The following is a 16,107-nucleotide window of genomic DNA, read 5'->3' as shown; positions in this document are numbered from 1 at the left end:
AAAATCAGTGCCAACCTTGTACTTCAATAGTAAAATGTCCAATCTGCAGAACATTTATTGAAGTAACAAGTTGTACTTTTAGACAAATGCTGCAACTTTTCTATATAAAACTTTTCTGATTGCAAAGTTAAATATTTTTTAAATAAAATCAATAAAAATATTTCTACATATAGTTTGGCCTACTAGCTAACAGAATTCTGTTGGTTATTGTGTTACTGAGTGTTGTGTGTCTCAGCTCCAGCAAATTACTGCAACCTTCTGTGAATGCAACCCCTATAGCCTATTGTAGATTGCACTGAGCTTGCATACATAATTATAAAGTTTTCCGTAATTATGGTTTATCCAAGCATACTTTTGAAGATTTTATAATGGAGAAAATATTTGCTGGAGAAAATTCTCATCAAAACGTGATTTGTAAGAATGTTGGTTACACAGTTCTTTCTCAATGCATAATACTGTGTTCCATAAATACATGTTAAAGATTGCAGCATCCTTGGGAGTTGGTCAAGTGGAAACATTACATTCAATTTTTTTTTCAGTCTGGAAAAACTAAAGCCTTTCCTGGTCTACTATATTGAGTTGGTCACACACATTTCTAGCTCTCACAGAAGTTTGTCATCCCTAGAAGTTTGTGAGCTCTAGGCAGACTGAGACTATAAGTATATTTTAATGATCTTCTGAAATAATATTTATTAAAGTATTTTGGCAGAAAGCTCCTAAAGCATGATATAAGAATACAAATCTGTCAGCAATACCACTAGAAATATTTTGGTGTTTACAAACCTTTTATGCTTATAATTTAGTGACTTTCAAAGATTTTTGTACATCTGAGTCACTTGGGGATCAGGTGAAGTGTAGATTCTGATTCAGGAGGTCTGAGGCTGGGCCTGAGATTCTGTATTTTTAACAAGTTCCCTGGTGATGCTGAGGCTGATGGTCAGTGGATCACACCTTGAACAGCAAGGACTGTTTTTACATCTGCCACAATAACTTTATTAGAATACAATATAAATGCTCTTAAAATCTTTTCTTTTTTTTTTTTTTTTTTTTTTTTTTTTTTGAGACAGGGTCTCACTCTTTTCACCCAGGTTGAAGCGCAGTGGTATGATCTTGGCTGACTGGTAACTTCTGTCCCCCAGGCTCAAGCCATCCTCCCACGTAAGTTTCCTGAGTAGCTTGGACTACAGGCACGCACCACCATGCCCAGCTCATTTTTGCATTTTTTTTGTAGAGAAGGGTTTCCCTATATTGGCCAGACTGGTCCCTAACTCCTGGACTCAAGAAATTCACCCACCTTGGCCTCCCAAAGTGCTGGGATTACAGGAGTGAGCCACCTGCACCCAGCCTCTGATAATCTTTGAGAGTTTTTCTAAATAGATGGATTTTCTTTATTTTTACAAAATTATCCTGAAGCAGGGAATTGGTGTATAATTTGGTAGTCATGATGATGTTTTCATAACCAGAAAAAAAAATTCTTTGTGACTTTGGCAAGAACATCGAAGTGTTTTCTGAGTATTGGTCAAAGGAGATTGATGATGAGTCATATGGCTGATGAAAATGGTAGCATTTAGAAAGGGGAACTTTTCTCAGCTCTGTCAGTGATATGAGGGCACCACTGAAGACTGAGAGACCCGGAGAGAGGGGCTTAGATAGATGCAAATCCCTGACAAATCATAGCCGAGTCCTGTATTCATGTGGCTTTTGAGCACTTGACCTGGTCATTTGCAATGTATCTGGTTTCTCTTGTAGAGTACAAACTTTCTGAAGACATGAACCATATGTCTTATTCATCTTTGTATCCCCAGCACCAAGCAAAGAGTAGGTACATGGTAGATACTCAATTAATCAATGCTGTCCAATAAATTCATGTCAAGGAAATATGGCTATGGTAGGCACAAAAAGATAGAGAAACAAGTTAAAAGTCCACTGTACACTTGAGACTTGAGTTAAAAATGGTTTGGTCAGGGGCAGCATTTTCCAAAGTGCTCTCCAAGAAATACTAGTCTCACATGACGTTCCTGGAAAAAGAGTTAATGTTCACAGCAGTTTGAGAAACACTGCATTCAGGGTCCCCTATACATGCCCCTAAGGAAGTGTGTCACAGGTACTAAAGTGTTATATACTTATTGCCTCATGAGGAAAAAAATGCTAAAGTATTTAACCAAGCATTTCCCCAACTTGTCTGACATTTTCCCATTCTTCATGCTCCCGCATATAATGTCTGTTAACGTTTTGTGGAAGGAATGCTCTGGTTTCTATAAGGAAATATATCAATTATTCCAATATTTGAGTATGCCAAGAACATTTTTCTCCCTATGGATTTCTTAACCAGCAAAAATAGGACTGCTCTTCTTTCTTCTGCACACTGTGCACAGCAGTTGGAGGGAATTCCTGGGTTCCCTCTGCAGCTGGTAAAGACAGAGGGGCTACTAATTCCAGCCATTTCTCCCTCCACCTCTGTAGAGGTAACAGAAAGGGAAGTAAATCCTGGGACCTCCCCTAGTATACACTGTGGCCTGAGGCAGACCGTCATATATGTGGTGTTTGTAGGCTGTTTGAACTGATTTAAACCTAGTGTTACAATGCTGCAACCAGTTTGTCCTCTAATTCTCTGATAACCATAGACAGAGAAAAAAAATCACCCTTGGGCAGAAGTGACTCTAGCCTTACACGTGTAAATCTCTAAAACAGACTCTTTGTCAAGGATGCCTAAAGTAGAAACTAATAAAAGATAAAGGAAGTTGTTCCCAATTTGTTTATTTGCTCCTTCCTAATGCAGTGAATTGAGATTATACTTTTCAAATATAGATAAAAGCAGGAAGAATAGTATTAAAAAATGTGCACTCATCACTCAGCTTGAACAATTTTAACACTTGTCAATTTGTTTTCATTTATACCCTCCCACACTTTTTGTTTGTTCTCTAAACTATTTTAAAGCAAACTCCAAACAGTATGCCATTTCAACTGTGAATTTTTTGCTATGTATCCCTAACTGATAAGACGTATCTATAGCGTACTATATATGTGTGTTAGGCATATATATGTACACATACACACACAAACTCACACACACACACACCATACCACAAATATTCTATGCCATTATCAAACCTAACAGAATTAATAATTCCTTAATATCATCTAATACTGAATTCATATTCAAAATTCCAAGATTATTTCAAAGATACATATACAGTGTACATGATCAAATCAAATCAAGATCCAAACAAGGCCCTCATAAGTTAGGTTATCTCTTATGTCCCAATGTCCCATTTTCCTTTATTTTTTATTTTTATTTTTGAGACAGATTCTCACTCTGCTGTCACCCAGGCTGGAGTGCAGTGGCGCGATCTTGGCTCACTGCAACCTCTGCCTCCTGGGTTCAAGTGATTTTCCTGCCTCAGCCTCCCAAGTAGCTGAGACTACAGGTATGCTCTACCATGCCTGCCTTTTTTTTTTTTTTTTTTTTTTTTTTTTTTGTTAGTAGAGCAAGAGTTTCACCCTATTGGCCAGGCTGGTCTCCTCCTGACCTCAAGTGATCTGCCTGCCTCTGCCTCCCAAAGTGTTAGGATTATAGGAGTGAGTCACCACACCCAGCCTCATTTTCAATTTTCAGGCAACTTTTCTTTTCTTTTTTTTTTTTTTCACTTTTGTCAATATTTTCTACTCTTTTTTCTTTTATGCTAAATGTATTTTAAGGTATTTTCAGCCGGGTGCAGTGGCTCACACCTGTAATCCCAACATTTTGGGAGGCCGAGGGATTCATGAGTCTTCAGAGGTTCGAGACCAGCCCGGCAGCATTGGTGAGGACCCGATCTCTACTAAAGATACAAAAATTAGGGGCATGGTGGCACGTGGGCACATGCCTGTATATCCCAGCGACTGGGGATGGCTGAGCAGGAGAAAAAAGGTGCGCGGTTGAACGTGGGAGGCGGAGGTTGCAATGAGCCAGCATTGCTCCATTGCACTCCAGCCTGGGCAACAGAGCGAAGACTCTGTCTAAAAGGAAAAAAAAGAAACAAAAAAAAAAAAAAGCAGAGATGTTTTCGGGTGCCGATGATTCTAAGTATAATCATATAATCAAATGACCTGAAGCAATCAGATTGGTAAATCATCTTTAAAAATTTGAGCAGACTACATACAAAATTAAATGTACTTCATATTTCATCCTTTAGGTTGTGAATGTCACTTATTTATCCTCAGCTATTTTTTTATGGGGAAGAAAGCAACTGATTAGCTCAGGAAGCATACTTTCTGATTAATATTTACATTTAAATTTTTTATATTTATAATTTATTATTCCTATAGCTGAGGCAGGAGTCCAAACCTGATCTACTGATTCCCAGGCACAGCAATACCCATTCTTAATAAAATAAATGAGTCAAAACCTAAGTGTGCTGAGTTGGTATATTCTTCTTAAAGATTTGCCTCTATCCATCTAGATTTCTGAATTGCTGTCAGGTCATTAGAGTTTAGAAGACATCACCCGTGTGTGTTTCATCTTGCATATGCCATGACTGTGAAGAACCTGATAAAACATAATCTGATGATTTTCAGAAGCAGGATCTGGCTTTCTTAAGAGTTTTGCTGGTTAACCAATCCCATTTTAGGAAAGCTAAATGCTAAATGGGTCACTTCATTGGCAAAGACAGTAATTTCTGAGCCTTTATTTAGACGAAATGAGAAAAGAAAGATAAATTGTGAGGAGAATTAGTAACACAATCTTTCAATGGCAAGTATTTCAATTGATTAACTGTCAGACCAAGCATTTCCCCAAATTCAGCGAACCAACTCAATCTGTCTTTTGAAATACTTTTTTCAATTTGTTAAGCCTTTTTGTCTAATCAAGAACACTAAACACCTACTATTAGTTTAGGTTTTATTTGCAAGTTGGACTTATTTTCCATAGAGAAATCTATGCATTGCATGACAGCTCCACAACCTAGTTAATCAAAACTCTTAAAACAGCCAAGAAATGTGCCAGAAGGCCTTAAATAGGCACACAAATGATAAGTGAAGATGTCTTTATCATTATCTCCCAGATTTGTTACAAATATGGTATTTCTTCATGTTCTGAACTTTAGATAGAGTAGCTCTCCTGTAAGCTATTTCTTCCCAAAACAGGTAAGAAACTTTTTCCTCCTTTTAAGTACAAGTTAGTTATGTAATCATTCAAAATTACCAGATGCCAACTGGGGGACTCTTTGGAAAGGACAGGTTGTTGTACATCTGCAATTTCATTTCTTAGGGCATATTAAAGCAATTTAGAGTTTAAATCTCCATTCATTCATAGAAACAAGAGGGATAAAGCTGTCAGTTTTCTAGCTATCTGGAGTACACCATTCTGCAGTGTTGATTTTGATAAAGAGGCCTTAGTTTCATACGCCACTGAAAAACTAGAATTTAACAAGCTGGCAGAAGAACCGTGGCATCAATATGTCTTAAAATGGAGGTCAGGGAGAAGTTAAATTACTGAACAAATGGGTAAAAATCTTTTCCCTAACATATAGCCTAATTTTTCAGTACATCTCCAGGCAAGATTGTACAGTTCCCTTCATTTAAATCATTTTATTTCTACATTTTGCTTAATACTAAAAGGAGAATGGTAAGATGTAACACTGACATTCAAAAAGGCAGTAATATATAAGTAAGAGCATCTTCCTTGATGCAATACTATTGTCCGAGAAGCAATCATCTCTCCTGCAGGACAGACACAACCAATCATGTTGAACATACACATTAGTCACCTCATGGTTTTATTCATCCCTGCTAATAGGCATTATCTCTCAACCTCTGCAGCTGTAATGGCTCCTGTCCAAACAGGCTTTCACTACACACAGGAAGCTTTCTTGCTTCTCTCTCTTTTATAACCAAAGGCCTGTGGTCATGAAGCCCAAAGCCTTTGGCATGAGGAGCCTGAGCAATAGGTCTGATGGTCCATGCTGGCAGCCTATATTTGGACCATGCACAAATGAAGGAAAGACCAAAGGCCTAGCAATGTTTACAGCACATGGACACAGTAGACACAAGAAATACTTATTGACCACCAACTGACTGCATATAGTGTCTATAACTCTTTTCTTTTAAGATAAGGCAGAGGTTACAATTTTAAAAGGTAAAAAGAAACTGGATAACTAACTGTAACAGATTATAAATTGTTAGTAAAACTGGGGGTGAGGCAAAAACGGAATTCCAGTATTTCCAGTGGGTGACTAGTGAAAGAAGGTATTGCAAGAAGACTCCGTGGCTGGGGATGGTCAAATGGAAGAACTCCCCCTGACAAAGGGATGTCCTAGACTCAGTATCAGCCTATAGATTGGGGTCCATAAAGAAGCAGGCAAATTATGTCTCCAAGAACGAAGGAGATGAACTAGTCCCTATTTATAAATGAAAAGAAACATGTTTTAGAGAGATTATCTTTCTTTCATGACATCCTCATTCAATTTCCTGAAATTTAATGCCAACTTAAACCCTCTGTTTTTGAAAGCACCACAAAGAAGCACATGGAACTCCTCTGGTGTTTCTAAGACAGAGACTGTCAAAAGCACTAGGATACAGTATTGATACAGTATTACAGAGTCACCTCTCTTCTATAATGCTATGGCAGACCCTACTAATTGTCTGCTTATATTTGTTCTGAACTTTTTCCCTTGAAGAGAACCATTTTTAAAAGAACCTATTTCTTTTAAGGCAATGCATGTAAAAACAACAACAACAGCAACACGTGTTTTCTAGTCACTTTTGCATCAGGAGACAACGTGATGAAGCAGTAGCCTAGTGAGTGGAGCTCTTGGGAGCTTTGCAACATCACACAAGGAAGATAGAATCAGCCAGCATACATCCTTTGCCCTTCAGGCCTCCCCTTTGTCCTTTGTGGAATATGCACCCCACACAGGCTGATGACCATAAGGTGAAATCATACATTTAAAAAATGGCAGAGCTGAAAACTAGAAGGAACTGATTCCTTGGTGACACTGTAGAATGCTATACCAGACATGGACCACCTGACTCCAGATTTTTGTATGTGAGAAAATGCAACCCCTAATGCATTTAAGCCTAGACTTGAGCGGTTTCTGTTGCTCACAAACACAATGCTTAAGTGTATTGCATTTGTTACTGTAATGTATTATACATATTAGCTCCTTAACATTTGATGATGTAAAATCCTCTGGAGTAGGAATTATTATTAAAAGACCAAAAGGAATTACTTAGCATGAAATGTTTTTCGTAGTTTGAATTTTTCTCTCCCACTTAAACCACAAATCCACTGCTTCCCTCCTCCAAGTCTGTCTGGCCTCTCTTCTCCATCTTCACCACTGTGGCTTTCCCTCACCTGAACTCGTACAAAGGCTTCTGATTATTCTTTTTACATTCAGGCTCCTTCATTAATTTACTGTCACCAGTGATCTTCCCAAAATATAAATATGATCATGTCGTTTCTTATTAAAATAATAAAGTGACTTCCCATAATTTATAAGTAAAACTAAAAGCCTTAAATTTCATGTAAGGTTTTTCAGAACCTTGCAATATGGTAACTTTCTGGCCTCATTTTACCACCTTCCATCACCATCATTCTCCAGGCTCCCTATTTTCAAGTTCACTGAACTGCTTGCTAGGTAATATATATAAAGTGCTTTATGCAGGGCTGGCAAAAATAGGCACTTATAAAATGTGGTTTGCTTTCCTCAGCCCTTCTCCAAATATACCATACACTTCCACGCCTTCTGAATTTGCATATAATTTTGCCTAAAATTTCTTGTTCACCTTCCCTCCCAGAAGACCTTCTATTCAGAGTTCAAGACTCAGCTTCAATGCTGTGGGCTCTATGTGTCTCTGATAATATAAAGTCAATTTTCACCTTTTGTACCTTCCTTCCCTGTCGTAGAACAGAAAAGTTACTAAAAATGTTGAAAAGTATTATTCATAACTACACTTAATTTACTACAGATAAATTAGGTTTCTGGTAGCTGACCATTAATAATAATGTGCTATTAGAGAAGATCAAGGAAGATTCTTTAGAACTGGCCATACTGGGAAACAATTGTAGCAGATTCCCAGTAACTCAAAGGCAGTTAAAATATTCAGCTCTACAATGGTGAGAGGCAAGGGTGATATCCAATGCAGCAAGTGTAATTAATTTAATTAATTCAATATTTATTAAGCACCTAACATAGGGACCTAAGCAGAGTTGCTGGCAAAGCAGACAGATTGATATAAAGCAGGGGTTTTCTGGGGCAGTTGAGAGAGAGAAAAAAGTATATGTGAAATGAGGCAAGAAAGTTGAGAGTATAAATAAGAACTTGAGTTAGCAGGCCCTTGAGTGCAGATTGGACAAGGAAGGAAATGAAAATCCAAAGAGGCTAAAAATTGAGAGAAAATCGAGATTCAGCACCTGAATGTCTCAATGCATACAAAAAATCAGTGCAGTGGATGTAATGAAGGAAAATACTAGAACAGGAGCTCATGATCAGGAAACGGGAAGTCTGAGCTGAAGGTTTCAGTGACAAAGCAATCCCTGGGGAAGAAAACACCCATTTCCTGATCAGAGAAGTCTTCCAGGATAATGGCTAGACCTAGGGTAAAGAGAAAGAATGTCCATCAAATGAAAATTTTTATGTATTTGTAAAAGATTGTCTGTTGGGAAGCACAGAGGGTAGTAGAGCTGTAGAGTTCAACTCTCACGGAACAAGGGGTATTTATACAATGATGGAGGAACAATGTTTTGGAACCAGTACTGGGGATTCTCTCCCTCTCCCTATCACTCACACACATGCACCAACACAATGCTGATAAGAAGGAATAATTAGTTCAGTTGAAATGGCTAAGGGAAATTGTACGCTTGGGAGAAAACCAGGTTTAAATCAATTTCAAGAAGTTTTAATGAGTCCGCTGTGAAGTTGATTAAGATGATGGAGTTTTTCTTCATCATGAAGTGGAATTTCTTGGAAATATAAAATGCTGCAAGAGAGTTGAATAGTAGGAGGTTGGCCAGGGGAGAGGAAACACAGAAAATCCTTGGCATAAAAATATGGAAAGAATAGACAGCCCAAAGAGTTCTTTTTTGGCAAGGATGATATGTTGTGAGGCACCCTGGAATTAGCTGGCATCAAGGTTTCAAGGAACCACTGGGACAAGCGCTTTGAAGGCTGGCTCAGGCTGAGCCACAAGTACGTTTCAGGACAGCTAGTGGTAGCCTTCTGGGGCCTTTGCTCCACATTCATATGTAAACCTTGTTAAGAAGTTGTCATGGTGTCTCTAATAAAATTCCAACCCAGGTAGATTGGAATTAAAATTACATGGTCTCCAGATATGCATCTCCCAGTGGAAACCCCTTAATGATGATTCAAGCTTTTGAAGAAATATACTGGGTCCTGGATTGGGTCTCATGTCAGGGATGCCCCTGGCAGTATCAGAGGTGAGATTCAGGAAAAAGAGACTCTCATTTTCAAAGGCATGAAAAGCTCAGAATATCAACTTATCATTGAGTCTGATCCACAGGAAGCACAAAAAAGTGTTGTTGAATGAACTGATATGGATTGCGTAAGTTTTATCTCTCTGTTAGAAAATAGAAGTTTAGATGGTACTTTTTAAAATTGCTGAAAAGGACAGCAGGACATACGTGTCATTCTTTCTGGCTTCCCTACATCTGAGTCACTTTCTAATTGAGGGAGTTCCCATTTGATAAGTTAGAGTTAGAAACAAATGTGAAATCCTCATTTTTCCAGCCTCCCTTGGGTATCAGTAGTATGTACAAGACTTAGGTTCAGCCAACAGGATGCAACTTTGCAGAATTTATGTTGGGATCTCATTGTGGAATGGTAAAAAAAAAAAATGTATTTTGTGGCAGGGGCTACGGAAGCAAGATTAATTTCCCAAAGCAGTACTGGTGGCAGTGACAGTAGCAGCACCCAGGGCTCCATGCTGCTGGCATCCGCGGTGTTGGTTGTAGGTGCCGTGGTTAGTGGCAGTGGAAGCTGTGTTCTAACTCAGCCAGTTCCGCAAGTGACTTGTGCCATCGTTTCTGACCCCACATCCTCTGATCATGGTTTTTCATCTCATATGATTTATATCCACTATCCTTTTAGTAAATTCAATTTCTCCTTAAATCAGGTATATTTGGTTCCTTATTCTAGCAACTAAAAACCCTACTGATGCAGATGTTTGAACCAGAAGTGGGATGCTGAAAGTAACAAACTAAAATGAGCAAATGGCTAAATGCAAGAGGTTCTGTAGAAGGCACTGAGAGACCAGGCTGGAAATCTGTGACTTTTTTGAGGTTATAAAGCAATCAGTTAAACCATCTGTTGCTCTTGAACACAGACCACAGGCCTAGGGAGACATTGGACTTAGGGGAAATGCTTGTAAGAACATCAATGGATGCCTTTCAGTGGGTTCCATGGGGAAAGTAAGTTAAGACTAAGGCTGTACCATCTTAAAGAGGAAAGCAAGAAATTTAGCAGCAGCAGATAAATTTGAGCCAGTAGACAAGCCTAATCTTCCAGACATGTCTTAAACAATTTTTATAAAGTTGTTCCTGCCTAACAAAGATGGCAAAAATTGGATTATGGGTATTGCCTTCCCACCCGAGGTTATTGTTTTAAATTGACTCAGGGCAGAGGTCATTAATCTGAGGTCGAGGAGGACCGGCATCATGTAGAAGTCCCTGGAATGGAGTCAGGAATTCTCAGACTCACAGTCTATTTCTAGAAAAGATCGTTGGCTGTGTTATTAGTCCATGGAATGGACTGGAAGCACCTGAAGCCTATTGAGTTCATACAGGAATTGTATTACCAAGGAAAGGCCAAGGTTAATAAACAATGGTCTATGATCTCTCAAACAGTAAGGCAATTCCCTGAGCTCCTAAACTCCCACCAACTGGATATAAAATGCTAAAGCTGTATAGCCCCAGAAAGGGCATTTTCCCCAATAGTCATCTTCAGTATTGCCATGAAGGAGAATTATATTCGTCTGGATAAGGTAACTGCCATAATGAAAAGACCAAATCTTTAAATGTCTCAAACCCCAACAGGAATTTATTGCTTATTCACATAACAGAACTGAGCAAGTGAAAAGGTGGGTGGTGCAGGCTTCATCCATCTGGTAATGCAGGGATCCAGGCTGAAAGAAGTTGTTGTACTACATTCAACACATATATTTTAAGTTTATCGGCTATCTCCACTGCCTTGAGGTGGAAAGGGGAAAAACAACAACACATAAGCACACAGGTTGGTGGTTTTAGGAGCCCAGCCTACAAGCAATGCATGACACTTCCACTAATATTCTACGAGATAGAACTCAGTCTAGATGGCTACAACTAAACGCGAGGAGGGCTGGAAAAGGTGGCCTAGCTGTGTGCCCAAAAGAAGGAAGAAAGAGGTATTGGAGAGAAGTTAGCCATTTCTACCACAACCAAGAAACGAAAAACTATTCCCAAGACTAGAACTGGAGCTGTACAAATGGGTGAGAAGGTCCCTTTCTCCACTGGCATGGTAGGAAGTCCTTGCTGCTCTCAAGAACTTAAGTGCTGGCCGGGCGCGGTGGCTCAAGCCTGTAATCCCAGCACTTTGGGAGGCCCAGATGGGCGGATCACGAGATCAGGAGATCGAGACCATCCTGGCTAACACGGTGAAACCCCGTCTCTACTAAAAACTACAAAAAACTAGCCGGGCGACGTGGTGGCGCCTGTAGTCCCAGCTACCCGGGAGGCTGAGACAGGAGAATGGCGTGAACCCGGGAGGCGGAGCTTGCAGTGAGCTGAGATCCGGCCACAGCACTCCAGCCTGGGCGACAGAGCCAGACTCCGTCTCAAAAAAAAAAAAAAAAAAGAACTTAAGTGCTACGGACTAGTGATGATTGCCAATCATTTCCTGTTGTCTCCTGCTCAGAATTGGAGTTGATTTGGGGGTAAGGGAAGCTTAGGGGAAGCGTTTATTCTATTTTTATTGGATATGCTAGTTTATTGACTATAACTTGTTTCTAAGCCATATGTTCACACACATGATGGAAGAAGTCAAAATTAAAAGCCCCAGAATCTCAGATTGGGTACTGACTGATGAGACCATGGGTTCCTTCAGGGAGGTATGGGCGTTATTTTATGTAGATGTAAGCACTTTTTCCAAGTACGAATAGAATGAAGGGTATATATTTAGATGGTGATTAGACAAAGGGTGGACCTGAGGCAGGTATTTTTTATTGCCACCCCAACATCAATTCCTCTGCTTCCTCCATTTGGCCAGAATTAAAATTTTATTCAGGTCACCCATTCTCTTCCTGACTTTATTTAGTCAACCTTAGCCATCTCATTCCGTTTGCCTGTAGTACGGGGAAAGGCACATGATACATTCTGGCCAATGAAACACAAAGGGAAATCTGTGGGATGGCTTCAGATAAAGGTTTCACTACTCATAAAAAAGACTCATGGAGAGAAAGAGATCTTTTTTCCATTTGATCTTATTGTGAAAGCATGAGATATCTGGAACTGTGCCAACACTGTGTGACCATGAGGGAGATGAACTGCAGTGAAGTCTACAGGGGCGTTAACAGCCTAAAGATGGGGCAAACTTCAGCTACAATTATATCATTAAGCCATGACATCAACTAGCATTGGAGCCACTCTGATAAGAGTCTCCAAATTTCTTTTATTAGTGTTTAAGACCTTTCTGTTACTTTTATCTGAAAGCCGCTTTCCCAATATAGGTTTTTTTTGTGCTATCCAATCCATATATTCCATATTACACATGGAGAGCCTACAGTTTAGTGCCTTTTTATAGAAAATACCTTGTTTATATCTGATAAATGTACACTATCTTTTGTAGATGAAGACAGCACTGGGAACACGTCAGTAGAGTGTGTGTATGTGTGTGTGTGTGTTTCATGAGGAAAATAAATTTTGATTGACCCATATACATTGTCTCAACCAGTTCTCCTTGTAACTGAAACATATATTTGATAGCCAGTTGGCTGGGGTCAATGGTATAGTGCTTGATTATGGACTGAAGTAATGTCAGAATAAAACCTACTATCCTAGCCTCATTAGAATGGTGGGCCAATTACCAGAAGTTATGTTCACTCTGAGAGTAAATAACTTCATTACAAGTCCTTCAACATGGAGGGAATTGAGAATACTCCCTCAGGTTCTGTTATACACTAACTATATTGCTTTGGACAAATAAATAGCAGCAGAAATAATTCTTTGCAGATGTGGGTGGCTTACATGGTATTTTAAGATCCAGTGTTTGTTTTTTTGTATTTTGTGGGGTTTTTTTTAGCAGCTGAACATTTCCTACAAATGTTTCTGAAGTTACTGCGGATAATTTTCTTTCCATTCCATTTCATTATACTCTACTTCCACCTTTCAATTATTGTGAATATGTAATGATGAAAATAACTACTATAAATAATGCATTGACTTTTTATATCATCTTTCGAACAAAGAGAAAAATTCATGCTGAGCTGCAGGGAGAACCGGGTGGCAGCTGCTGCAATGCCTCCACAGGCAAAGATGTATGGACTGTTTGGGAGGAAGCGCTTTTTTCCTCCTATTCAGGATGAGATGGAAGGGAATGTGTTTAGCAGCTAAATTGAAGTTCCAGAGTCCCTCCGCTTACTCCCTACTTTTTTTTTTTAACATGCCCAATCTCCTAACTGGATGTGGAGCATCTGAGAATGCCAAGAGCAGCCTTCCTTTCTATTTCCTTCTTAGGAGCTTAAGGACCCTCAAGAAGATAGTGGAGGTAACAGTGCACCACCTTGGGCAGAAAATGTGATAGTTTCACTCTTTGAGAAAGGCATTAATTCTGTAAAATCTTAACTCCCCTATCCTCAAGGGATGGATCCTTCAGAAACAACATGGGATTTGGAATCAGGAGACCTGGTTTGAAGGCCCAGCTTTGTCAATTATGAGCTTTATAATTTGCTCATGTAACTTCACCTATCTCTAAAACAAGGTACTGGCCAGGAGCCATGGCTCACACCTGTAATCCCAGCACTTTGGGAGGTCGAGGCAGGTGGATCACCTGAGGTCAGGAGTTCGAGACCAGCCTGGCCAACCTGGTGAAACCCCCTCTCTACTGAAAATGCAAAAATTAGCCAGGCATGATGGCTCATGCCTGCAATCCCAGCTATTTGGGAGGCTGAGGCAGGAGAATCGCTTGAACCCAGGAGGCAGAGGCAGCAGTGAGCCAAGATTGCCCCACTGCACTTCAGTCTGGGTGACAGAGTGAGACTCTGTCTCAAAAATAAAATGAAATAAAATAAAAATAAGGTACTAGGAGCCAAATTATTCGTTCACTTATTTATTGGATCTCTTATACCACCCTTTTTCAAACATGTGAAGCAGATTAGGAAAATGTATATATGCAATAATCATCTGAGGCTGATGAAATGGAAACAGAAAACCAGAACAAAGAAAGAGAGAAAGCATGCTAACTACAAAGATTGATGTAATGGCCAAACATACTCATTGTATTAGAATCTGAGGTTCCTGGAAGCCAGGGAATGCAGGGGAAAACAAGGGTACATATATGTGGTTTACATTAAGGAGAATGAATATCAGCTCCTTTGAGGAAGTATAGTGTATTTCTGGTATTGTATTCTTAAAGAAGTTGAAAATTTATACCTATAATAATGCCCAATTCCCAAGATTGCTAAGTGTATTAAATATAAAAAAGCCTTTATAAATTGTAATCTATTATTTAAACAGCAAAAATAGTAATATGTAAATATTAATTAAATATATTTCCTGAGACTGACATTGAAAGCAGAGAGCAGAATTTTAACATTTTAATTATTTTCCATGAAAAGCATTTTTATAATATACTCTATGCTTTCTACAATGTACTTTATTCTTCTTGCGCAGATTATATAGGGCGTAATTTCACTTTTAGAAGGGATTTGAGAGTTCATCAACATAAATATCAATGGTTGTGGTTTGCAGTGTCTATAGGTGTAAATGCAGATGTTAAAAAATTCTGTGCTGTATAAGGATGAATGCAAAGGACTGTAGCAATGGATCTGTCCCTTGCTTTCTAGAAAAAAATGCCAATGTTTGTTTGCTTTTAAACAATTTGACTCTCATAAAGGTGGAGTGAAAAATGTGCAGCTGTTGACCCCTTGGGCAGTGTAACACAGCTGCTTTTCTGTAAAACTAATTAGCAAGCCCGAAGTTGAAGCAAGCAGCCTTCTCCCAAGTGGCTTTCTCACCCTCCAGACAATCTTCACGTTCATGGTGTCTTCCTTCTCAACGCCATTCCAGGCATTATCTTTTGTTTCTGCATTGTAACTCAATGATCCAGGGGCATTTTCTTGTCAGCTTATAGTTTCTCTTTTACTTAATTTACACAATATGAGGATGGGATATGTAAAAGGGATATACTTCAATATTTCAAAAAGTTATTCAAGGGCAAAGAGTGGTAGCTTATTTCTAAGCCTATCAGCAATATTAATAACATCTACCAGTTGCATATCATTTTAAAAGCTTACCGAATGCTTCTTTATACATAGATTTATTTAATCCTCACAATTGCTCTCTGTGTTAGTTATTATTCTCTCCATTTTGCAAATAGAATAAGATATACCTGGATTTTAATTCTAGCTATGCAATTGTTTAATATTTTTGTGGATCAATGTCTTCATCTGTAAAACAGGAATAAAATAACTACATGAATGAGATCACATTTGTGACGTACTTTTCACAGAGTTAGTGTTAGATGGTGAAAAGTAGATACATAATAATAGTGATTATTGCTTTATTATCTGAACAGAACTCTTGCAGCCACAAACAACATCATAAATTGCATATTCTAAATATTATAATATCATTGTAAGTTATAGCCATGTTCTGTTAAAATACTTACTTGGGTAATATTATTTTCTTAGTAATACTTTGGTCCATAATTTGAATTAGTTAATAACATTGTTTTTTTTTTTTTTTAAGTTCCCAAACACTAACCCATTTCCTGAGAATAAACTATACGGTCTAAGACTCTTGCTTTGAAGCTACCAAAAGGTAACTAAATCATTAAAAGCATTGCTGTCTCCAGCCACAGCTGGTTTCTACTCTCTGCACAGCCAGGAAATGCAAGGCAGCAACAATACTCCACAAATATG

Source organism: Rhinopithecus bieti, unplaced genomic scaffold, assembly GCF_001698545.2.
Source record: "Rhinopithecus bieti isolate Rb0 unplaced genomic scaffold, ASM169854v2 scaffold_17962, whole genome shotgun sequence".
Taxonomy (NCBI): domain Eukaryota; kingdom Metazoa; phylum Chordata; class Mammalia; order Primates; family Cercopithecidae; genus Rhinopithecus; species Rhinopithecus bieti.
The sequence above is the reverse complement of the archived record's forward strand: the minus strand, read 5'-3'. Positions refer to the sequence as shown.